This window comes from Aquila chrysaetos, chromosome Z, assembly GCF_900496995.4.
Source record: "Aquila chrysaetos chrysaetos chromosome Z, bAquChr1.4, whole genome shotgun sequence".
In the NCBI taxonomy this organism is placed as follows: Eukaryota; Metazoa; Chordata; class Aves; order Accipitriformes; family Accipitridae; genus Aquila; species Aquila chrysaetos.
In genome coordinates this window covers 14,549,469-14,573,693 of record NC_044030.1, presented here as the reverse complement: position 1 = coordinate 14,573,693, position 24,225 = coordinate 14,549,469, and the positions used below count along the sequence as shown (strand labels likewise).

Sequence of the window (24,225 nt, the reverse complement as noted above, 5' to 3'; positions counted from 1 at the left end):
TACCCCGTTGGCCAGTTTGGGTCAACTGCCCTGGCTGTGTCCTGTGCCAAATTCTTGTGCCCCTCCATCTTTCTTGCTGGTTGGACTTGAGAAGCTGAAAAATCCTTGACTTGAGACTAAACACTACTTAGCAACAACTGAAAACATCAGTGTTATCAACATTCTTCACATACTGAACTCAAAACATAGCACTGTACCAGCTACTAGGAAGACAATTAACTCTATCCCAGCTGAAACCAGGACATGTTACCTATGTTTCAGAAAATCTTGCATTAAGTTAAGTAAGTCTGCCTGGTTTTATCGGGATATTGATGCCCTGTGAAAACTTAATGTTGTTATCAGTTTGTGGCTATTTGTCTGCAGAATATGCAAATGGAGCACTTAGCTGGAAAACTGGACAGTATCAGGGTTCCCAAGTCTGAATGTGAGAAGATTTATGTAACAACAACACTGAAACCCAAGGCACCAGTATGCAGCTCAGAGACAAGTGGTTTCCTAAATGTGAGACTATTATGCTTGACTTACTTACAATATATTGCTCTGTGTGTTCTACAAATCAGTCTTTCATTCACAAGTACATTTGTATAGTCAGTGCACAGAAGGAAGTCATGAACTCGTAAATTCAAGTCCCTCTGTATGATGCAGAAGAGTGGAGAAATATTTTTCTTTAAACTAATCCAGATCTCATGTATTGCCTTGACTATCATGATTAATTCCTTGGTGTCACAGTACCCATGTATAAAATAATCCTCCCCCTCTTCAGAGGGATGCTAGACTGAACTCATTACATGACGCATGTAGCTAGAACACCTGTGAGCGTGTCCTTTAAAGAAATGAGAACTGGATAATATCTGCTTAAAGTTCTGCAGAGGGTCAGGAAATGCCCTCTGAAATTTAGGTTCCTTATATCAAGCGAAAAGTAGAATGATGCAAAAATTCTTGAGATTCTATTCAAAACTCCGGCCACAAGAGCTGCAATTTAATTTTTTAGCCTCCACCATTAATTAGCTTTTTTTCCCTCAGAATGTTATATGCACTGGGTGAAAGCTTAACATTTAGAACAATACTGTGCAAAAGTGAGCTTTTCACAGTCAGAGGTTTAAGATTTGAGGTACTGCCCTTTTGAAAACACTGCTGTAATGCATCACACTGGCATAAGTAGAAACAAAAGACATAAAGAAATACAATACCCCTGATGTATTACACAGGAAGTAACTGCATTTCTGAAAACAGTAAGTAAGAGCAGGGATGACTTTGGTTTTGATGGACTGAAAAGCTGTAATGTCATATAATGCTCATTTATTGTAGCTGAAATTCAGGTTGAGCCAGCTAGACTTCCTCCTCTTTACATGTATATGAACATGTCTTTTGCACCTTCCTCTGGAAAGGATGAATAATGCTCTCCATTTCCATAGTGGTCAGTTTTGCAGATGGGGATGGACCCATGACCTTGCTCTTTCCCTTGGTGTCCTCAGAATCAGAAAAGACCTCAGCACTGTACCAGAGTAAAGATGCCCAATGTTCAGTCACATCCTGAAACACTTGTAAAGAACCATAAGAAACAGTGAAACCATTATTCCTACATTTTGGCCAGCTTTTCATTGTATTTGGGTTTGTTCAATAGATAGGTAAGTGACTGTGGTGGGTTGACCCTGGCTGCAAGCCAGGGGCCCACCAAAGCTGCTCTGTCACTCCCCTCCTCAGCTGGACAGGGGAGGGAAAATATAATGAAAGCTCATGGGTTGAGATAAGGACAGGGAGAGATCACTCATCAATTACCATCATGGGGAAAACAGAGTCAACTTGGGGCAAATTAACTCATTACCAATCAAATCAGAGTAGGGTAATAAGAAATAAAACCAAATCTTAAAAACACCTTCTCCCCACCCCTCCCTTCTTCCCAGACACAACTCCACTCCTGGTTTCTCTACCTGCTTCGCACCCCAAGCAACACAGGGGAATGGGGAATGGGGTTTACGGTCAGTTCATCACATATTGTCTCTGTTGCTCCTTCCTCCTCAGGGACAGGACTTATCACACTCTTCCCCTGCTCCAGCATGGGCTCCCTCCCATGGGAGACAGTTCTTCATGAACTTCTCCAATGTGGGTCCTTCTCACGGGCTGCAATTCTTCACAAACTGCTCCAGAGTGGGTGCTTTCCATAGGCTGCAGTCCTTCAGGCACAGACTGCTCGAGCGTGGATCCCCTGTGGGGTCACAAGTCCTGTCAGAAAACCTGCTCCAGCATGGGCTCCTCTCTCTGCAGGTACACAGGTCCTGTAAGGAGCCTGCTCCAGCACAGGGTTCCCATGGGTCACAGCCTCCTTCGGGCACCCACCTGCTCTGGCGTTGGGTCCTCCATGGGCTGCAGGCGGATATCTGCTCCACCGTGGACCTCCCTGAGCTGCAGGGGCACAGCCTGCCTCACCATGGTCTTCCCCACAGGCTGCAGGGGAATCTCTGCTCTGGTGCCTGGAGCACCTCCTCCCCCTCCTTCTTCACTGACCTGGGGGTCTGCAGGGTTGTTTTTCTCGCATTTTCTCACTCTTCTCTCTGGCTGTTGCTCTGTGCAGACCTTCTGTCCCCTTCTTAAATCTGTTATCCCAGAGGCACTACCACCATCACTGATGGGCTCGGCCTTGGCCGGCGGCGGGTCCGTCTTGGAGCTGGCTGGCATTGGCTTTACTGGACACAGGGGAAGCTTCTAGCAGCTTCTCACAGAAGCCACCCCTGTAATTCCCCCTGATACCAAAATCTTGCCATGCAAACCCAATACAAGGATGTTTTCAGATTGTTGAAATGTAGTGTCTAAAACATGTTTTACTGAAGATTGACATTCTGGTTCGCATCCATTGTGCTTTGAAATACAACTGGGAGGCACAGAAAATTTTCAGACTAGCAGTAAAATTATGATTTCTTTAGTTACCAACATTGCAAAGTCAGGAGGATTAAATCTGGTTCAAACATCACCATCCACGGCAAGGATATTTGTGGCTGTAACTAAGGTAACAACATTGATGATGTGTAGCCGCAACAGAGTCCAATATGTCTCCCAAGTCTCTGCTCTTAAAATCTTGCACAGATGTACTTTGAATTTGCTTGTGTCAGGGAAATAAGCATGACTAAATGCAAAGTATTGCTGTGCTGCCTTGCTTCTTAACCATCTAGGGCCTCCTGTGTGTAATGCTGCATGTAATATTCAAAATGAAGGCTACACGGAAAACTTTAAGCTTCAAGATTTGGCCCTTTTGTAGATGACTTGTTTTATAATATGCTTCTTTATCCTGCAGTTCTGACATAAAACTTAATATGGCTTCTATTGCTTTCATTATTATTAATTCTTATTTCTCATAGCTTTTGCTCTTTCATATGTGGAAAAGCCATCCTGAAAGAGTATATTAGAAAATGTTAAATTATTTAAAAATGCAAGTAACACTATCCTATCTATCCTCAAACTGTAGTTTTAACTTAGCATATCTTTTAAAATTATTTTTGTAATGTTGCAGCTTTTTTATACATTTCATTAACCTGGGGCCTCACTGAAAAAAAGTAGCAAAGCAAAACTGCAACATGCACAGGGTTCTCTCCTATGCTATGTTGTAGTAAGATAAAAGCTGCACAACCCTAGGGCTCTTAGAGTCAATATAAATGGTTGTTCTAGAGGAACTCCCATGAAACTTTTCCCTAAGTTACAGAACTGAATTAAAAGAAGTGTCTGAGTGATTTCTATGCTTTTGCTTTGATAGATCCCATTTCAGTAGTGGTAAGTCAGTCGTGCTAGATATTAGTTTCTCCAGTGCGCCTCAAAAGAACGGAGATTTCCGTCAAAAGCTTCTTAGAGGTTGATCTGTCAAGTAGTATTGCTCGCTTCCTTGATTATGATTTCAGTAGTATTTACCACATAGTTTACTTCATGGAATTTCCTTGTTCTCATCTTTTAAAAGAAGTCCTGTACTCAGCTGAGCTCCTGTGAGGCAGGCAGAGGACCCATGATTTGCAAAGTTCTTGGTCAAGTGCTTATGCACACACCCAAGACCTGGTTGTGCCCAGTGTTCCCATTCATGCTGTAACTGTGTGTGTGTGTTTGTGTGTACGTGTGTGAGTGTTAAAAGTATATTGCTCCCTGATTGTTATGAAGTGAAAGCAAACAATAAGGTAGTATGCTAACTCAAACTCATGGTTATAAATTACTGGTCTCTTGGCAAATGAGCAAGAAGATGAAGCAACTCTGTGAAGATGAGTATGCACAAGAATGAGTGTACAGCAATTTAAATTGCTTGGTTATCCCTTGACTGAGCAGAGTCATTACAGTTAAAATAAAAAAAAACTCAACTGGAAGGTGTTTTGCTTTGATCAAATATGGAAAAAGCAAAGAAAATGGTTGAAATTAGATGTAGTGTTATTCAAAGCCAGTATCAGTGAACATAAATATCCTTTTTTAATCTTAACAAAAAAAAATTCTCATATTTGGGGGAAAAAAAGTTTTAATATTGAAATTTCAAAGTGTGAGTTTTCTCATATTAAAGGTGTCACTTGATTACAAATTAACACAAGTTAATAAAAAATATTTCAGAATCGGAACACTTGGAGAAGGCAGATTTTTTTTCCAGAGGGAAAAAAACAGCTATTAAGATCTCCTAGAATTGCTGCGTCCTTCCAAACAAAACATAATAAGATGTTATAGTACCCAGTTTTAGCAAGTTTAAAGTTAGTGACTTGGGAGTATTTTACTGGCAACTTAATTTGGTTTTACCATTTCATGATCATCACAGCAAGCCCCACATTTCCTTATATTCATTTTAAATCCCTAAGTTAACAGTATTGCTGTGATGTAGGTATTTTTCTCAAAAACTCAATGGCCACTTCTACTCAAATGTCATAACTTTACATAGGTGTTCTCTGAATGTTAACAAAGAAGTGGTTTCTGCAATATAGAAACTCTCTCCCATCCAGAGAGTAGATTGTCTAGTCCCTACATTTTTATCTCTATTATTTCTTCATTGCTGTAATGAAAATGACAAAAAGCAATGTTTCATGATGTATTTAAGAAATATGTAAGCTTATAGTCAAACCACTGTTCCCATAGCAAAAGGCTCTGGTATCACTGTCAGTATACCTCTGTGTGGGTAGAGGACGGCAAGCATCCAGTGAGTACATTTGTCAGTGCAGAGCTGTTCAGCTGTACCGTTTCCAGAACCTCCTGTAGATGTGGAAGATGTGTAGATGTGTTGAAGAACAGATGATATCCTGAAGTAATACTTATTCTTAATTAAACTACATGCAGCTAGGAAGAAACAAACCTTTTGTTCTCTCAACTACTCAACAAAGCAGAAGTACTGGTAAAGTACTGAAGTATGGCACTTGATATGATCTCACCTTATTTTTCCAAAGGCTGGGCATCCACTGTGCAATCTTATTAGCATTGTATGAAACAGAATGGGTTTTTTTAACATAAATATCATACCAAAAGGGTTACAGCAAATAGAATGGCCTTGTTCCAGGTTCTTGTTCTATTTGTGCTTATTGAGAGAGGCTAGTACAAGTTCTGGTGCACAGACCTTCAATCCAAAAAGACAGGGCATACATAATTGTTAGTGAATTCAATGATGGAAAAAAACATGAACTAAATAACAAGTGCTATTCAAGTAGAAGATTTTTTTGTAGTGATCAAATGGATTTACAAGACAGCAATATATTTGTATGCCTGCAACCTCTGACAATAACAGATAAAATATTAATAAAAAAATGACCTTCTAAAATACTTGAAATTGTCACATATCAGAAAAGTTAAAAATAAACTTCTGCTCTCTCCTCTTCCAAGTATTATTTTGAATTTTGTTTATAAACTTTCAAACCCTACTTAAAGAAGTTTGAAAATACCTGGTGTGATAGCCAATTCTTTTTCCAGAAATCTAAGGTCTTGCCAACATGAAGAAGTCAGTGTGTGGTGGTTTGCACTTTGAATTTACAGTCCTGCACCATACTAAAGCACTGAAGACAACCTTAATTTGCAGGAAGAATGTGGCTAAAAAGAAAGCATGGTGTAATGAGAAGCTGGAGTCAACACCCTTTCGGAGTGCAGCAAGGAGGAACTCCTGTAGCTCAGTGTAGAACACTGTAAATTAATGCGTAATAAATCCCACTGGTGAGTAACACCATGTAGCAGCCAGAGCTGCTATGTTACATGGTGGCTCTGAAGCTGGGACTCTACAAAGTTTACATTCTGCTTTCTTCTCTTTCCAAATGCTGGTGTCTTGTTAAAATTATCCATTTTTTTCCTCTACCCAAAGTTCAGCATTTTAAATATAGCAGTATAAATGCTTCTCTGCCTTTTTTGAGAATGTGGATAGCTCAGCACTTATTCCCACTTTTGTCTTGGCCCCCTTTTCAATCAGCTCTAAAATTCAAGTCTGTATATGCTGTTTTGCAAAGATGCTCTAGGTGTTTCTACATAGACCAAGAGCAGAACTGAGGCAGTATTCCCTGCAAGTTAATCAGCTCTGTTAAACAGCTGATGGCTTTAGCTCTGCCTGGGCTAACATGACTGCATGGCTTCTGAGACCTACAGTACTGCTCTCTGCCACAGACATTTATTAGCTCATTAGGAGCTTGCTCTGAAGCCTCAGCACGTGCTGCACAGCATAGACATCTTTTGAGTGTTTGCCACAGAACAGAATTGCTAAAATGCAGTAAGGAAATACAGGGAAATCCCACAGTTTTTTCCCCATTATCTTTCCCTTTGGCATGACAATGAAGTGATGTAAAGAAGTTTAACTGTAGCCTTTCTTTGTTTTCAAGTTCTTTAGAATGTGCAGTCTTGCTACAGGAAGCTGTCACCCTAATTTTGTTATTCAATTCAGTAGAGATACGATAAAATCTGCTTTTGTACCACACTGTCTCTAGTGCCACCTCTTTCAAGCACTCTCCTTATGCAATAACCTGTTCCTCAGTGAATGGAAGGCAATGCTGAGCTCCTAATGTCTTCTAACATGGCCCTGCTTGCAAACCTGTCAAATATTTGTGAGTAGCTCATTGCTATGGATTGTGGTAAGAGGTAATATACACTCAAACTACTTGTCCAGGAACTTCTTCTAAAGCTTGTTCTGAATGGTTCCTGCATTTGCATCTTTGCATCCTGCATCTTTGGTCCCTTATTGCATTTAGCAACTCTTCTACCACATGTATTTAAGAAACATGATTCAGGTAACGTCTACAGAGAAGTCACGCAAACAATGGCAAACAAGAATTAACTCCATATCTGATAAAAAATAGCAGATCATATTTTTCTTCTGGAATGTCCTTACTTGAAGAAAATAATTATTCCCACTCCTCCCTGAAAATTAAAGTTAAGCAGAAAATAAATGGAAAATTAGCAGACAACCCAGCAGACACTGTTTTCATGGCTCTTCAGAGCATAAGATATCAACTGATTTTCTGAAGGCCTCATACCTTTTAATGTTAAATGAAAAAAGAAGATTACTAGATTTTTAAAGGCTAAAGTCTGCTAAGACACAGAAGCTCACACTCAGACCCAGAAACAGTCTCTAACTTTTGCCTTGCTTATAGCTTTAGATAAAGTATTCAGTGGTTAATAATGTGTACAGTTACAAATATCTATATCAGGTTTTTTCCTAGATTTTAGCTTTTGGTTCTAGCTTCTAATTAATTTAGGCATGTGTCCTGGTTTCAGCTGGGATAGAGTTAATTGTCTTCCTAGTAGCTGGTATGGTGCTGTGTTTTGAGTTAGGTATGTGAAGAATGTTGATAACACTGATGTTTTCAGTTGTTGCTAAGTAGTGTTTAGTCTCAAGTCAAGGATTTTTCAGCTTTTCAAGTCCAGCCAGCAAGAAAGATGGAGGGGCACAAGAAGTTGGCACAGGACACAGCCAGGGCAGCTGACCCAAACTGGCCAACGGGGTATTCCATACCGTGTGACATCCCATCTAGTATAGGAACTGGGAAGTGGGGGGCGGGGAATCGCCGCTCAGGGACTAGCAGGGTGCCGGTCGGCGGGTGGTGAGCAATTGCACTGTGCATCATTTGTACATTCCAATCCTTTTATTATTGCTGTTGTCATTTTATTAGTGTTATCATTATCATTATTAGCTACTTCTTTTCTGTTCTACTAAACTGTTCTTATCTCAACCCACGAGTTTTACTTTTTTTTCCCGATTTTCTCCCCCATCCCACTGGGCGGGGGTCGGGGGGGAGTGAGTGAGTGGCTGCGTGGTGCTTAGCTGCTGGCTGGGGTTAAACCATGACAGCATGCATTCTCATTCATTGTATCTTTCTTTCCTTTCTGTATCTGTATTCTCCAGCTCTTTTAGAAATGAGATCTTGGACCACAGAACTGTAGGAAATATTCTACCATTCATACTTTCCCACATCTAACTCCTATCAGGAAAAAAACCCTTAATTCTTCCCAGCAATTCAGGTATTGCTTTTGACAAGAACAGGAAACTCTAGAAGGTGCTAACGAGCATCTTGGTTTTAGATGCTTATTATTAGCCCTGTATTTGTATTAGCAAAATATAACTAGAAACTGAAATTAGTTGATCCTAAAATGTTGGGATTTTATCAGTGTTCTGTATGATGCTGCCCTAAAACTCCAATATCGTACATAACAGTGGGTTTTGGTGCTATGATACTGATGTGTCAGTTACTGACACACGAATAATCTCTCTTAAGGGAATATATGCTGCTACATGTACAGATTTTATAATATAGAAAATTAATGCTTGTAAATCATATTGAGATCAATAACCTAAATGGTAAAACACGATAGACACACTGTTTTTGAAGGATTATGCCATTAGTAAACAAAAGACCTTATTCAAAATCCTGTAAAGCTTCAATAATTCAACCAATATGTAGTACAGATCAGACATTTAATCTGCCTGACTAAGGAAAAAATAGGTTTACTTTTGCCTAGAACTTCAGACATTTTGTAGAAGCTTGCCTATCTTTCTCAGAAACCACGAGTCCAACTTCTGCTAGGATAGCATGCAATTCATAGTGAAGAATTCTTATTATATTTTGCAAAGCAAACAGTGATAACTACTGTATTTTTTATATTAACTGGTCATAAACAGATGTACCTGGTTTATACTTTTTAAGATATAGCCCTTTAGCTGTGTTGGTCTACATGCATGTGAAAACTTAGTTCAAGGCCAAGTTACAAGTTCTGTAACTTTGAAGTTACAGAGTCTTCTTGCGTGTAACCACTTACATCAGTTTTCTGGATCAATTTATGTACTAGTATATGACTTGTCTTGCCATATACCTCACTGAAAAAAACAGCAGGAGTGGAATCTTCGCATGCAGCACTGTTACGGATGCACAACTAACCAAATCCAACAAGTGTTAAAGCTCAGATTTATTCTTTAGCAAAAGTAAGTTAGAAGTCCGGTAACATTTTATAAAATCACAGGCTCAATGATGTAAAGGGAATTAATACTACACGGCCAACTTAAGAATCCCCAAGATTTAAAGTGACGGCTCAAAATGTGCATATCACTCTGCTAAAAGCTGAGTGCTCTCTCCCTCGAGGAGTTACCTCGGGCGGTGCCCCGGCCCGAGGGGGAGTCCCCGACTGCAGACCCGCTGCTCCGAGGAGGACTGACTCCAACGTGTCCTCCGGCGGGACCCCGTTTATACCCCTGTCGAATCTGGCCTGTGGTCATTTAATTCTATTGGCCAGGAGGGTCACCTCGGTGTACCTGGCGCGTCTCGATTGGCCAGTTCAAATTTCAACCTGCAGCCTCCAGGGTTTCCTTCCCCTTCTCCCTGCCTGGAGAAGTTTTGTTTCCTGATGCCAGGAGGGGGGGGGGGGGGGGGGGCGGGGGGGGGCAGAATGTACTGCCACAAGCACATACAGACACTCATTATGAAAAACAATATTTAATATCACTAGGCCTGGAACTGCAATACGACTACAACAATCCCTGCCCCAAACCAACGTATTTCCTCTTTCTATACCTTACCTTGCTTTTTACTCTGGTCATATTCTAACATGAAAGTACCAAAATTTGCCCTGACACCATAGTAACAAATACTACAAAAGTAAGGAAGGGAGATTTCCAGTGCATACACTTGTGACAGCCAGACAATGAATGCTTGATCTACCAATTTTGGGGTTTTTTTGGCTTAAACTCTTTTAGGAGGAGGAGGCCAAGTAAACCCTCTGTACAGAGTGTGCTCTTTGCCATGGGTCTGCCCCAGCACAGAGAGCACAGCACACAGATATGGATCCAGCATGGAAAAGAGCCTTTCTTTGAGAAAGACTGAGAAACCCTGGGGAGAAGCCACCCAGGCTTTTGAAAAGGATGAATAAACCTTCCTGATGACCAGACATCACTGCACAAAGTTTGGTGCCACTATGGAAAGTGGGTCATCTTGAATCAAGCCTGCAAAAATAGACCTGCATGGGAGGGCTAAGGGGGTAGAGGAAGAATTGTGAATAACACTTTTCCATCTGACCTAGTCTGTAGGGTACGGCGTTTGGAAGATCTCGCGATGTCACGGAAAGGTAGAAGGCTAGTCGTCGCCTCCCTATGACGTATCTGTGATCCCACCTACCGTTGTTAGTATAAAAGGAATTAACTGCGCAATAAAAGAGGAAGCTGACACTCGCACTGTGTGTGTTATCTGTCTCTTCCCTGGTCCGGGCCGACCAGTGATCTAATCGCTGCACATTGATATGTAGCAACGCTACATAGTGGTGACCCTGACGTGATTGGTCGCACAGGCGACGATGGAGCTTGCGCAAGTGATTAAGGTATTAAAGGCGTTAGCCGATGAGGTGGGTGCCCGCGGTTCGATTAGGAAGGGCCCCACGGGCGAATGCATCCAATGGTTGCTGCGCCGGGGAGACATTGGGTCTCCTAGTGAAGTTTTGAGCCCCCCAAAGTGGGGAGAGATTCGGGATTCCTTGCTCCAATCCGCGCTCGTGGGTGAGCGCGGAGCTGCTGAACGATTGCAGAGTTGGGGGAAGGTAGAGAAGGTGGTCGCGGTGGTACGGGAGGCTAAGGCGTGCTTGTTGGCTGCACGAGCTTCTGTGTCTGCGGATGAAGAGCTGCCTCGGGAACAGCAGGAGACAGTGCCCTCAGGGATAGTGAGTCAGACTCAAACGGAGTGGGCGACCGTGGAGCGGGGTTCACAGAGTGGTCCGTCCTTGATTGCGGACATGGGCACGGAGGGTGCGGCAGAGACGGAGGTTTTTCCTGTAGAGGCGGCACCAGTGGGACCTGATGCGTCCCCCCCACAGTATCCATGGGAGGAGTTGCAGCGGGTGGTTTGGAGGGACTTGGAAGAATGCCTTTTGGACTGGGTCCCAGGCATGGATGTCAAGGGAGATTTATACCGCCAATTGAGAGAGTGGGAGGAACGGCCACCCGCGGAGGCGATAACTGGGAGGCAGCAGGGGCTGGAAGCTATGGGGGGGGGGGAAGGCGCCTCCCCGTGGGGAAAATCAGGCACCCTTGCCAGGAGAGCAGACTGAGCCTCCTGAACCTTTACCCGACCCTACGCCTGCTGAGTCATCATCTGCGCCCTTGCTGGAGCGGATTAAACCCTCGTCTGGGTCCTTCCGGAGGTGGCGCGAGGTGCCACCTCAGGTCGGTTCCGATAGTTCTGACGAGGGGAAGGAGGATAATGCAGTACGGAGGCCACTGAGACCTGCGCCACCAGTGCAAACAGAAGGGGTGCAGGACGCCTTGCAGAGACTGCACGGCTTGTTGCAGAGGCTTGAGGGGGCCATACAGAATGCGGAGCGTGCGGTGCCGTTGATGCCTCTGACGCTGGGGGTGGGGGATGGCCAGGAAGGGGACACCCAGAGGAGCACAGACTGGCGACTGGTGGCCAAAGAATGTTGCCTCTCAGGGGTTCAGTTTCAACCGGTCGTTCTCCCTATTCGGGCAGCAGCGAGGGGAGGGTACGAGTGGACACCTTTTGATATAAAAACCATTCGGGAGCTCGCGAGTACTGTGCAGGCGCATGGAGTGAATTCTTTGCAGGCGCTCACTTTGTTTGAATGTCTGCTCTCAACACCTGTTGCGCCTTTTGATGTGATGCAGCTAATGAGAGGAGTATTGCCCCCGTCATTGCTGTTGTTGTTCAAGGAGGAATGGCGGGCTCAATGCGTTAAGGTAGTGGCCGACGCTCAGGATCCTGGTCATCACCTGGCAGGGGTGACCATAGAGCAGCTCATGGGGGAGGGACAGTTTGCAGCACCTCAGGCACAGGCACAGGGCATGCGCGGACGTGACTTTACGGCAGTCGCAACAACTGCCTTGGCTGCACTTAGGCGTGTCGCGGCCATGGATAGAGCGGACCCCCCTTGGGTGAAAGTTCGGCAGGGGATTGCAGAGAGGTTTACTGCCTTTTTAGATCGGCTTCAGCTTGCTGTGCAGGCGGCAAACCTTCCAGAGGCGGCTAAAGAAGCGATTGTGGTTGAATGTGCTAAGGCTCAAGCTAACCCACAGACCTCAGCGCTTCTCTCTCATTTGCCAGCGGGTTCATCGCTAGGCAACATGATACGCCACGTACTGGAGAGAGAGCAACGACAGGAAGCACGTCCGGTAGTGGCGGCCTTGCAACAAGTTTTGCAGGCGGGTGCAGGCGCTTGTCACCGATGTGGGGGTAGAGGCCATATAGCGAGGAATTGCGCAACCAAACCCGGAGGGTCGGCTCAGGAGGTGGGGGCAGGCAAACTCCGTTGTTGGAAATGTGGCAAGTTCGGGCACAGAGCTCGAGAATGCCGCACCAGGGCCCAGCAGGGGGCTCCGGGGTGTGCAAAACAACAGGGACCGATGTCGGGAAACGGTACGAGGGGAGGGATGGGGGCCGGGCCCTCCCCTTCGGTTTTTGTACAGGGCCCAGCAACAACAACCCAGGATCAAACAGTGCTCCCGTGGAACTGACCGCCGAAGGGGAGGGGCAGGAACAGGGCAATGTAACAACGGTTCCTACAGTTCCTCCTACTGCCCAAATAGCATTGACCATGAGCATGAAAACCCGTCCGGAAAGGGTGATCATTCTAGAGGTGGGACTACCCCTTTTTCCACCCCGCATTAGTCTGCTAGCCCTGTTAGATACGGGAGCAGATGTTACCGTGATTCCAGTTCATGTCTGGCCCCCAGAGTGGCCCACCACAGTACAAGGTCAATTGATAGGAGTGGGGGGAGCACAGGAGTCGAGGATGAGTAAGGCCCCAGTGAAAATCACTCTTGCCCAGCCTACAACTGCTGCAGACTCTGACAGAGTAGCGTGGTGCAACCCGATGGTGGCAACGGTCCCAACAGCCATTCTTGGGCGCTGTTGCCTACATCGTTGGGGATGTCACCTTTCCACGGATTTTTAATGAAGGCCACTGCCGTCTGCCGTCCCTTGGCTCACCTGGCTTACGGACAGGCCGGTGTGGGTGGAGCAGTGGCCGATGACTGAGGAGAAGCGGGTGGCAGTAGTAGAATTGGTGCGAAGGGAAGTGCAAATGGGCCACCTTGAACCCTCCACCAGTCCCTGGAACACTCCTGTATTTGTCATAAAGAAGAAATCAGGGGCGTGGCGGCTCCTCCATGACTTGCGAGCAGTCAATGCCTGCTTACAAGACATGGGGGCTTTACAGCCAGGACTGCCCTCTCCAGCCATCATGCCGTAAGGACAGGGTGTCATTGTGATCGATATAAAAGACTGTTTTTTCAGTATTCCCTTGTACCCAGGAGATCGCGAAAGGTTTGCCTTTTCAATCCCGGAGCAGAACCATCAAGCACCCGTGCAGCGGTATCAGTGGAAAGTGCTCCCTCAAGGCATGAAAAATTCGCCGACTCTCTGTCAAATCGCTGTAGGTAAGGCCTTACGGTCTCTGCGAGAAGACCACCCGGAGGCCACCATTACGTGGATGACATTCTGCTGTCCCATCGGGACGAGTCTGTGTCGCAACGCCTCTATGATCAGACGGTCCGGCAACTAAGTGAATATGGGCTACACATATCCCCCAACAAGACACAAATAGGACCTTCTCTTAGTTATCTAGGCACTCAGTTAACCCCCTGCACAATCACCGCTCAGAGTTTCACAGTCCCCAACCAAGTGTATACTTTACATGATGCCCAAAAGTTAGTGGGCAAACTATTGTGGCTAAGGAACTTCGTTCCCATTGCTGAAGATGAAATGAATCTCTTATACCAACAATTCCGGGGAGGGGAAACTTTGCAGGCGCCACGTGTGTTGCAACCAGCACAACGTGAGTTGCTACAAAACATAGCCCAACGGGCTCAGCAATGGGGCCTGCAGAGGTTTCAACCCACACGCCCAGTTGTTGCACGACTCTTTGTGGCCAAGCAAAGTTGCCACGGTGTGTTGATGCAGACCGCAGAGGGCCCGGAGTGGCCCTTTGCGTGGCTGCATCAGGGCAAAGTGCACACAGCCATCGTTAGTTGGCCGCTGTTGGTAGCCGCCATGATCATGCGTTGCCGGAGGGCTTGTCAACATTTTATCGGCAAAGACCCAGACCGCATTGTCTTGCCCTGCTCCCTAACGCAATGGAATTTAGTTTATCCACAGGTGTCCGTTTTGCAGGGTGCGTTGGCAGAGTTTGCGGGGACAGTAGCAGGACATGAGGTCCATCCCTGTGGGGAGTTCTTGCATGCCTTACCCATCCTCCCAGCACAGCAATTGGCGAAACACCCTAATGACGGCCACACAATCTTTACTGACGCGTCCTCCAAGACTAGCAAGGCCATCTGTGTTTGGAGGGAAGATGGGGTATGGCATCAAATAGTATATACTGAGCCAAGTTGCTCAGTGCAGTTTTTGGAGGCCAAAGCAGTGACCATGGCATTGTTACGTTGGCCAACTGAGCCCTTGAATGTGGTCATGGATTCACTGTATGTGTATAAGCTCTTAGTTGCGGGGGAATGGGCGCTATCTTCTTCTACGGAGATAGCCGGTATGCTGTTGAACGCCTTACAGTTGCGTAGTGCACCCGTTTTCCCTATTCATGTCACCACTCATTCTAGTCTCCCTGGACCGCTAGCCGAAGGGAACAGCCGCGCCGACCAGGCGGCACGAGCGTTGTTAGCTGCTGTCGGTAATGATAACAGCACACCAGTGAGGGCACGCACGATAACGTTACACCGCCTCTTGCATTGCGGTCCCCGAGGTTTGGCGGTACTAACGGGCATTTCCTGTGCCGAAGCTAGAGAGATTGTCGCGGCCTGTCCCCATTGTGCCCAAGGATCTCTTTGGGAAGCCGGGGTCAACCCTCGTGGCTTACGACCGAGTCAGATCTGACAAACAGATATTACGGAGTATGCTCCCTTTAAGCCACTGCAGTATTTGCATGTTACCATAGACACCTATAGTAAATATATTCTCGCTACAGCACACAGGAAGCAGAATAGCTTGGCGGTTGTACAACACTGGAGTGCTTGCATAGCCCAACTGGGGATTCCACAACAAATCAAGACGGATAATGGTGCAGCTTATACTGGGGAAAAGGTGAAGCGGTTTTGTGCAACCTGGGGTATTGACCTTGTACATGGCATTCCTTATAACAGCACCGGCCAGGCCATTGTAGAATGAGCACATCGAACCTTAAAGACCCTGCTAGATCGGCTTAGGGAGGGGGAGCAGGTGGAGCCCTCCTGGTTACGGGATAACTCACCTGTTCTCCGTACACAGCGTCTCCTGTTAACTGCATTAACTTCATTAAATCAGACAATTCGGGGGGGACCTGGACCAGATGGCGGCGCAACGACATTTTATGAGTACGGAAGAGAAAGGCCTCTACCCGTTGGTCCGTGTCCGTGATCCCCAGACACTCCAATGGGATGGGCAGTTTGAGCTGCGTTGCCTCAGGCGGGGGTATGCCTGTGTACAGACGCCTGAAGGGCTACTGAAATGGGTCCCTAGTCATATGGTTCGTCCTGCCCTAACCTCGCAGTGTTTGAGTGTTTTTCTTTACAGATCGCTGTCATCCTTTTCTGGCTTGTGACGTCTTGGGTGTCTGCTACGAATTTCTGACAATGGAACAATTAATAAACAAGATAACAGAACTGCAGAGGCAAGAAGGAGCTGCAAGAGTTTTATCGCAATTAAGAAAGCTGTCATTTCGGCTTAGAACATTTAGCTGCGGGATGGGGACTTAGGAGTTGGTTTGTATCTTTGTTAAAAATCGGGGTTTCTTTTATTCTTGTGTATTTTATTAGGTATAATGTTGCTTTTACTGTGTTTAATTAATTGTGTTCATAGATCTTGTAGGTCACCTTGGCCGACATAACAGGTCAAGATTCTCTGTGCCTTGCAACCGCATCGCAAAGCCCATGAACCAATAGACAGGATGGCTATGACTCGTGCAGCGCGCCTGACCAGCGAGCGCATGCGTCATAGGCTCCCCATGTTTCAACCGAGGCGAATTTCGGCACCCGCTGGCCACGTGTGCTGAAATCCATTCCTCTGCAAATGTATAAATAGCGGGACTTTCCGAAGAGCATCGGGTTGGTGTACGGCAGGGCCATCGTTGCCTCTGTGGGGACGCCCACATAAAGCTGGCACCTACCGATTGCTGGGCTGAGTTCGCGGATGGTGGTGACTAGATCTGTTAATGCTCTTTTTAAAGAAAAAGGGGGGAAATGTTGTGGGAACATATTTAGCTAACGGTCACGAGAGCATTCCAGACGCCTTTAGAAGGCCTTGAACAGAATAAGCAAGAAGACAAAAATAAGAAAGATACCAATTAGAAAAACACAGCTGCGCATTCCACGATAAAGAGAACTTGGCACAAACAACCTCAATTCGGCAGTTTATCTTGACCAATTAGATTGAGACAAGTCTCGTATGTTTTAGTTAGTATAACCAATTATGTTTTATGTTTATACGCGTGTACAGTGTTGATATAACCAATCATTAAGTGTAACTGGACGCATGGACAGTGCGTGAATAATGTGTGAATAATGTGTGTAACCAATAGAAGCTAGCTAGACATGGGGAGGGGGAGATGTAGGATACGGTGTTCGGAAGATCTCGCGATGTCACGGAAAGGTAGAAGGCTAGTCGTCGCCTCCCTATGATGTATCTGTGATCCCACCTACCGTTGTTAGTATAAAAGGAATTAACTGCGCAATAAAAGAGGAAGTTGACACTCGCACTGTGTGTGTTATCTGTCTCTTCCCTGGTCCGGGCCGACCAGTGATCTAATCGCGGCACCTTGATATGTAGCAACGCTACACTAGTCAAAATCTATATTGTCTCTGTGAAGGCTGTGTGAAACATGGCTTTTGGACTTTCAAAGCTTTTCAGTCTGCTTTGGAAAATTCACTACAGAAAAAGCAAGTGAGTTCACCTCCGGGTTTTGGATGATTTGAAATAAAGTGAAAATATTTTTTTCATAATCTTTTCATAATCTACTCATAAGAGCACTTCCAAATCTGCATCAACTATATGTCCAGTGTGTACTCTTCTAGGGCTCAGAAGCAGGAAGGTCTTTGAGCCAAGGTACGTCATTTTCTGTTTTCATCATTTATTCTTCCCTGACAGAAAGTCTCTGAGAAAACATGTGGTACTGCATAAGTAATAACAAGATTTTCATACCCTTCCATAAATTTGTCTGACCTCTTGTTCAAACATGTTCTCAGTGGCTCTGTTGAATGAGAATGTAGGTCTGTAAGGAACAACACAGCAACAGCCTCCTATGAGCAGAATATCTGTGTTTTCATTTGTTTGCAAAGCATCATGAATAACCAGCTATTATAAATGTACTATCATTGACTCCAGTACAGTTACAGCAGTGTTCCCCATTGGAAATTCTTGTCCTTAAGAGCAAGAAGCACTGTTCTTCAAGTATTCTTGGAGGATTTTTTTTAATAGTTTTTCCCTTTCTTTTGCAAAATCCAGCAAAATTCAATCTTTAATGCTAGCCATTCCCTGAGTAATAGAAGGATGTAAATTTACATTGCTTTGCTGCTTCTTTGATTCTCCATATAACAAGAGTTTATAGTCATTCTTCAGAATGTAACATGCTGGTTTTATCTTCTGCTAAGTACACTGCCTAGAGAATTCCCTTTCCAAACAATATTTGGAATATTCCCATCCTTAGGGGCTAGTCAACTCGCAAAGACACTGTATCTCCTTTTCTTGTAATTTTCTAATCTGAAAGCTAATTCTGACATACACTTGTTTTTCTTATGGAGTACAAATACCTTTAACCTTTTCTTTCCTTAGGGCAATACCATTTGTGAAATTTTAGTCAAGAGATTGTTACTAAGTTGACCTTACCAAAAGGAGGGAATACAATAAACATGATCATACAACTATATTGTACCATCAGTTATTTAAAAATTCTAATATAAATTATGAAGAATTATCATCATCATCATAATTTTCATTATTTTGCCAATGTAATTGCTGTTTTAATCTAAAACTCTACCTACACATGTGTTTTAGGGTGGTTTCGAGGATTCCCGAGAAGGCGAACACACGCACACTGGCTATAAGGGGAAAAAGCAAGCATTTATTAACTACAGATGTGCGTATGCTAAGGGTATCTTCTAAAGCAAATTAACATACTGACCCAAGGACTGTGAGGAAGATGGACCATCCGTACATTCTTGTGCTGTCTTGCACCGTGAGCTCAGCCCAGCAATCGGTAGGTGCCAGCTTTACGTGGGCATCCCCATGGAGGCAACGGTGGCCTCTCCATACAACAGCCCGATGCTCTTCGGAAAAATCCTGGTATTTATACATTTGCAGAGGAACGGGTTTCAGCACACGTGGCCAGCGGGTGCCAAAACACGCCTCAATTGTAACATAGGGACCCTATGACGCATGTGCTCGCTGGCCAGGTGCGCTGCACGAGCCATAGCCACCCTGTCTATTGGTTCATGGGCTTTGTACATGCGGCATATTGTCATCATCCAGCAGTCACGCGCCGATCATGCACACAGCTGTGCTGTGCAACAGCCTGCTGCCCGTCCTCCCCCAGTATTGCTCAGCTCTCTTATCTCCGTGGTCAGCATTCCAAGCAACAGGCAACAAACCATCCATTTTCTGTGCTGACTGTGTTTTCCTTGGCTATCTACCTCTCCCCCAGTGTTCATCCACGGACCAAAATCCCATCTTTTAACCCATCTGTATACAACATGTTCTTGCCATTCTGAAGTAGAAAAGGCTGTAAATCAAGATGGAATCCATTTACTTTTTATGAAAAGGTATAGTCACCTTGTGTGCCATTTTCAATGGCAAAATATTTAGTTTCAGTGGTAGAATTTTAGAAATGTAATACAACTCTTACTATTTATTTAGTTTACATGCTCTTTCCCAGTGAGATGCAGGCACCTGTGTTCATGCTCAATATGGTCTCATTAATGAGCACTAAGCAGGGGGTGAAGGAATGGAAACCCTTGTAGTTGTTGGTAGCAAACCATTGGATCAGTTTAAGCTATATTGTGTAAGCCATCATATGCCATTCACCTTTACGTTGATATTCTGAGTGAACTGAAACACTGCATGCTTTCAGTTCCTTGTTGAGGTTATTTGCACACACAAGCAATCACACACATATCCAGGTGAGTGCTTATACATACACACATAATATATTCAGAAGTTCCAGATTGTGGTGCATCAAATTAATACCTGAAAATTTGACATGTTGGTGCTCTATTAAAATAGCCTGATGTTGTTCTACTCAGTTGCTGTCATAATTTCCCATTTCTTCTAAAGAAAGCAGTGAGTGATTAATTCTGAAGTGAGCAACTCAAATGGCATGAACCAAGCAGGTTATTGCCCAGAAACAGTGGGAGCTGTCTGCTTACTCAGGGATGGAGAGTTGGGACCCAGGGTGATCCCAGTGCCAGCCCTGTTTGCCCCAACATGCAGTCCCAAGGGGTGCTGAAATGGGGCTCCTGGTCCATAGGCAAGGTTGCTGGGAGGTCCCATGGGAAGCTGGTGAGATTCATTAAGGCTTGTGAGTGCTCTCAGGGCCCTGACAGTTATGTGTCTCAAGGATGAATTTGTTCTGATATCCCTGAAATAATGGGACCATTCTAGCAATTAGGTAATGTTGCTGTTTCTCCTCCAAGGAAATTTTTGTGTTAAGCTAACAATAGCAAGATTTTGCCATGCTCATTCTTCTTGTCATGTTGATGGTGAAATAGTTTGGACATGTGTAGTCACAGTGAAGGGAAAACTGTAGAAAATAGACAGTTGCAGCTGAAAGTAATCTCCCTCCGTCCCCCTATGCGCCCCCCCCCCCCCCCCCCCCCCCCCCCCCCCCCCCGGCTGAATTTCTGTTCAGATGGAGAGGGCCTGGATTTAGGATGGTGGATTTAGGTTTTGGAGCTACTTTGGAGCTATTTCACAACATATTGTTATGAAAAGAAAACTAAAGAAAATCTTTCACCAAGCTAAGAATAGGGTACACATTTTCAGCCAGATGTTGAGCACTAGTGTGTATGACAAAAGAGAACAAAGGACTTTCAAATCCCAAGTCTGGTGACCAATAATCTGGCAGATCACTGAAGACTTGAGAAAATGGGGCCAGAACACATGGTTCTGCTAATAATGCTAATATTGGCTCTTCTACATATGAAGTTCCATGGCTGAATTTGAACTAGTTCTAGCTTTTGAATTTCATGTGGTGCTGTCAAAGTGAAGATGTGCTAGGGCTATTGTGGTGCAGGAATAGAGCTGTTTAAGTATTTAGGCAGAGCTGTGTGTCTAGTGTTTAGCTACTGTACACTCTCTTGAAAAATATACAGTGTCTGGTTTCAGAAAAGAATAAAATCACAGCTACCTGTGACAGTACTTTTTTCCTCTTCTGTCATTATTGCCTTCACAAGTAGGATACAACCCAGCTATTTTTATCTGGAAGATTATTTGCCTCAAACTCTGGGTTCAGTTGCCTACATTTTGTTTAGCTTTTTTGACATCTCTGAGATACCCATCTCCAAAGGGTGAATTCAGTAGTGCAGAATCAAGCACTAATAATGGATACGACACAGAAATGATTTAAGAGGAGAGGTGTGTTTGAACTTGTAGGAAACTAGAATAACCTAAGAATGAGGATTTTGCTCATGCTCTACTGTTAGAAAAGCTCAAGGTTCTCACTGAAGACAAGATTTTCCAGAGGTTGAAGACTTTTTTTTCAGGTGCTCAGGTATTTTATTTTTACTTCTTCATTTTTTCCTTAAAAATAAAAAAGTTCAAATTCAATTTATCACTTAGATAAAACACATACAGCTGCATTTTCAAAAGACCTAGACTCTAGCATGCTGTACAATTTTATGAATGATTTTGATGTCGTTATTTTGATGTCTAAAATGGGAAATGAACTGCTTTGGAAGTCTGTCTGCCATTGTGGCTGCTGAGCTCTTCAGCAACTCTGACGCTCTGGGAATAACCTGAGTACTCCCAACTCAAAAAGATAAAATATAGCTACAGAAAACATTCACAGAATGGTTTTTACACTTTTTTTTTTGGTATGTGTTCCAGTAGATCTGGGAGCTCTTAAAATTCCAGTGAGCTAAAGGTTTCCAAGCAGTTTTGTGTATTAGCATAATTCTGGGGAAGAAAAGGATCTCTTAATATTTCCTATGACAAATACACAAATTAATCCAAGGCCAACAGAGGAAAAGCTGAGGTGCAAGGCATCCACTAAAGCTGGGACTGCTTCAGGCATGACAGTACATTCTTGTCAGATCAATTAACTGGAGTAGCCATGTGAAAATAGTTGGTAGGATGTACACAGATGAATAAGTTCTTCAATTTTTCATACAGCTACAAGCAGGAAAATAGTCATAAGAGACAGAGTATACAGCCAAGCTTGGCTACATAGCAGACTTCAAGGAGAAGAACAAAAGTTTCTGCTAACCCAAGCAGAGACACTACAGGAATGAGCAGATCTGGGGAAACTATTCCAGGTTTTGTTCCACTTCACAAATGAACAATTAATCACCAAAATGGCTCATTCTTCAGTTTTTCTTCTTCCTTTGCACAAAACCCCATACACCAGAAACATATGGACTAACCAACCTTGGGCAGGCAAACATTGATTTCCTTCCAAAATGACTGGAGTCCTTTTCCTCAAAGTCAGCTTTGGCAGGTAAACTGGCAGGAGGCATGCTTATTTCATGAGAAATTTATTTAAACAGATAAGGCAGAGCAATAGTTTTGATAAATATGTGCTTGTATATAATGCTCTGCATTGCTTGGGTTTTTTTGTTTCTTTTTGCTTATTCCCCTTGCTGGTGTAAGAGACGATACACTGTTGTTACTATCTATCTCACACATAAGACCTTTTCAAAGTGGCTACAGATCTCTGTTAATTCCGATACTGGTTAAATGACCCACAGAGACCAAGAGCCTGTTTTTAAAGATTTGTTCCTGAAGCTTTTTATTTTCAAAAAAACTTTACCTCAGCTTGTAAATGCTCAGCATCTCCATAAGTCAGGCCATGGGTAATTCGGTGTAAGATCTGAAGTGCCAAGAGCCAGCTGAAATTCTTAAACTTTATATGTGAGGGCTATGCACAGGACTGTATGGTGAGTTAGGGTCAACAGCTGGTTGAAAAATCAGGAGAGCCTGGTTTTTATTCTTGGTGTCTGACCAAGTACCACACAGCTTTAGAGTTTTCTGTGGATGAGTTAAGTGAACTTACTGCTCCTCAGCCCAGGGGAAAACACATACGTGGAAAGGCATGCTTAATGTCACAGACTATAAATACCTCAGGTCAAAAGCAACAATAGCTTTTTCCCTGCTGTTACAGAGTAGAGGCAAAAAAAAAAAAAAGATATTAGTGGCTTTCAGTGATTTGCAACACTCATTGTATTTGAAAAATCCTGTAACCCATACTTCCTACTCTCATGCACCTTCTGAACATGTGAAGATGTTCATCAACACTAATCAGCCCAAAACCAAGTTCTAAGCAACAACTGGCTACACAAATAATATATGTAAGAACATCATGACAAAGCTATTTTGAGGGCAATTTTTCAACAGTGTACTGGGGGACTACAGAATTGCATTATCAGCAGATGACATTTAATTCCATGATTCTGTACTGTGCAGTTACAAAAGCAGTTTTGTACTGAGAAATTCAGAATTTCAAAGGTGGTATGGCCCTGGCATTTGTTCAGTCTTATCTAGTGCCATAGTTCTCAAAAAAATGAAGAGGACATAGGATGCTGTAAATAAAGAAATGGAGCCTCCTCTACTTTCTGTGCCCTGAAAGCAGCAGAAAGCAATAACAAAGGCAGCTTCATGGGAGTCTGGGGAATTTTGCATTGTGTGATAGGACTTCAAACTAGTGACATAGCTGATGAACAGGTGTAAGGTGACCATATATTCTACTGCAATGGCTCAAGTATTAGATTATGTCTAGACGTCTGAGCCATTGCTTGACAGACTGATGTGCAGCAGTTCTGAGCCTGTGTTACTTGGTTGTAGAGATGACCCTGTCATTAGCCTTTCCAGTCTGGGGAAAGACATTTGCAGTTCAGCCACACCCCAGTATCTGGATCCACCTGTTTGAATTTTTATTAAAGCCAATCTAAAGCTAATACAAGCTCACTGGCTGTCTGAAAAGGTGAATACAGTAGCCTTAAGAGATTTAGTTTTGAAACTGAACATTGAATTTTATACAATTTAATTTAATGTAAATCAGCTTTGCTCCACTGAAGTTTAGTTGGACCAACGGGGAAGCATGAGATTTATACAGCTCTTGTGCTGCACATTTGAATACACAAAAACTTTATTTGTATGTTATATATATAGACATAAATATTTAAAAAGTAAAAACATTTTAGCTATTAAAGAAAAAACAATATATAAGCTAAATTTAGGTCAAAGAAAAATGAGGTTTAAGTTTAACACAAGTATATGAACTATCTGAAGGCTTATTGTTGCACAAAAAGAAATACAAGTGTTTTGCCTGTTAAATGTTTGGTGGTATATTTGCAGCTGTAATTTCTTGAGGGAACTTATCATGCACTCTGCCATTAATATCAGTCTGGAAGGTTGCACTTTCTACTTGAATACAGCTTTATGTCATGCTTACAAGAATTTCTGCAAATTACAATCCTCAATAAGAGAGATCCTTACCTGCTACAAATTTAAAAAGACCATCTATTTCTATGTACGACCAACATGGACCAGGTCCCACTCACAGTGCAGTGAAATGAGATGGTTGTTCACCTTCCTGTGTCGCCTATTCCAAACCATGAATCAAAAGGGC

The 24,225-nt window shown here is 43.8% G+C and overlaps 1 long non-coding RNA gene across 1 annotated transcript; it reads left to right on the top strand.

Annotated features, from left to right (window-relative positions):
• Nucleotides 1-283: 283 nt before the first annotated feature.
• LOC121232673 lies at nucleotides 284-18,961 on the top strand. Its single transcript, XR_005931567.1, has 3 exons — nucleotides 284-294; nucleotides 2,520-2,523; nucleotides 18,808-18,961. It is a non-coding gene; the product is annotated as an uncharacterized LOC121232673 (long non-coding RNA).
• The last annotated feature ends 5,264 nt before the right edge of the window (nucleotides 18,962-24,225 follow it).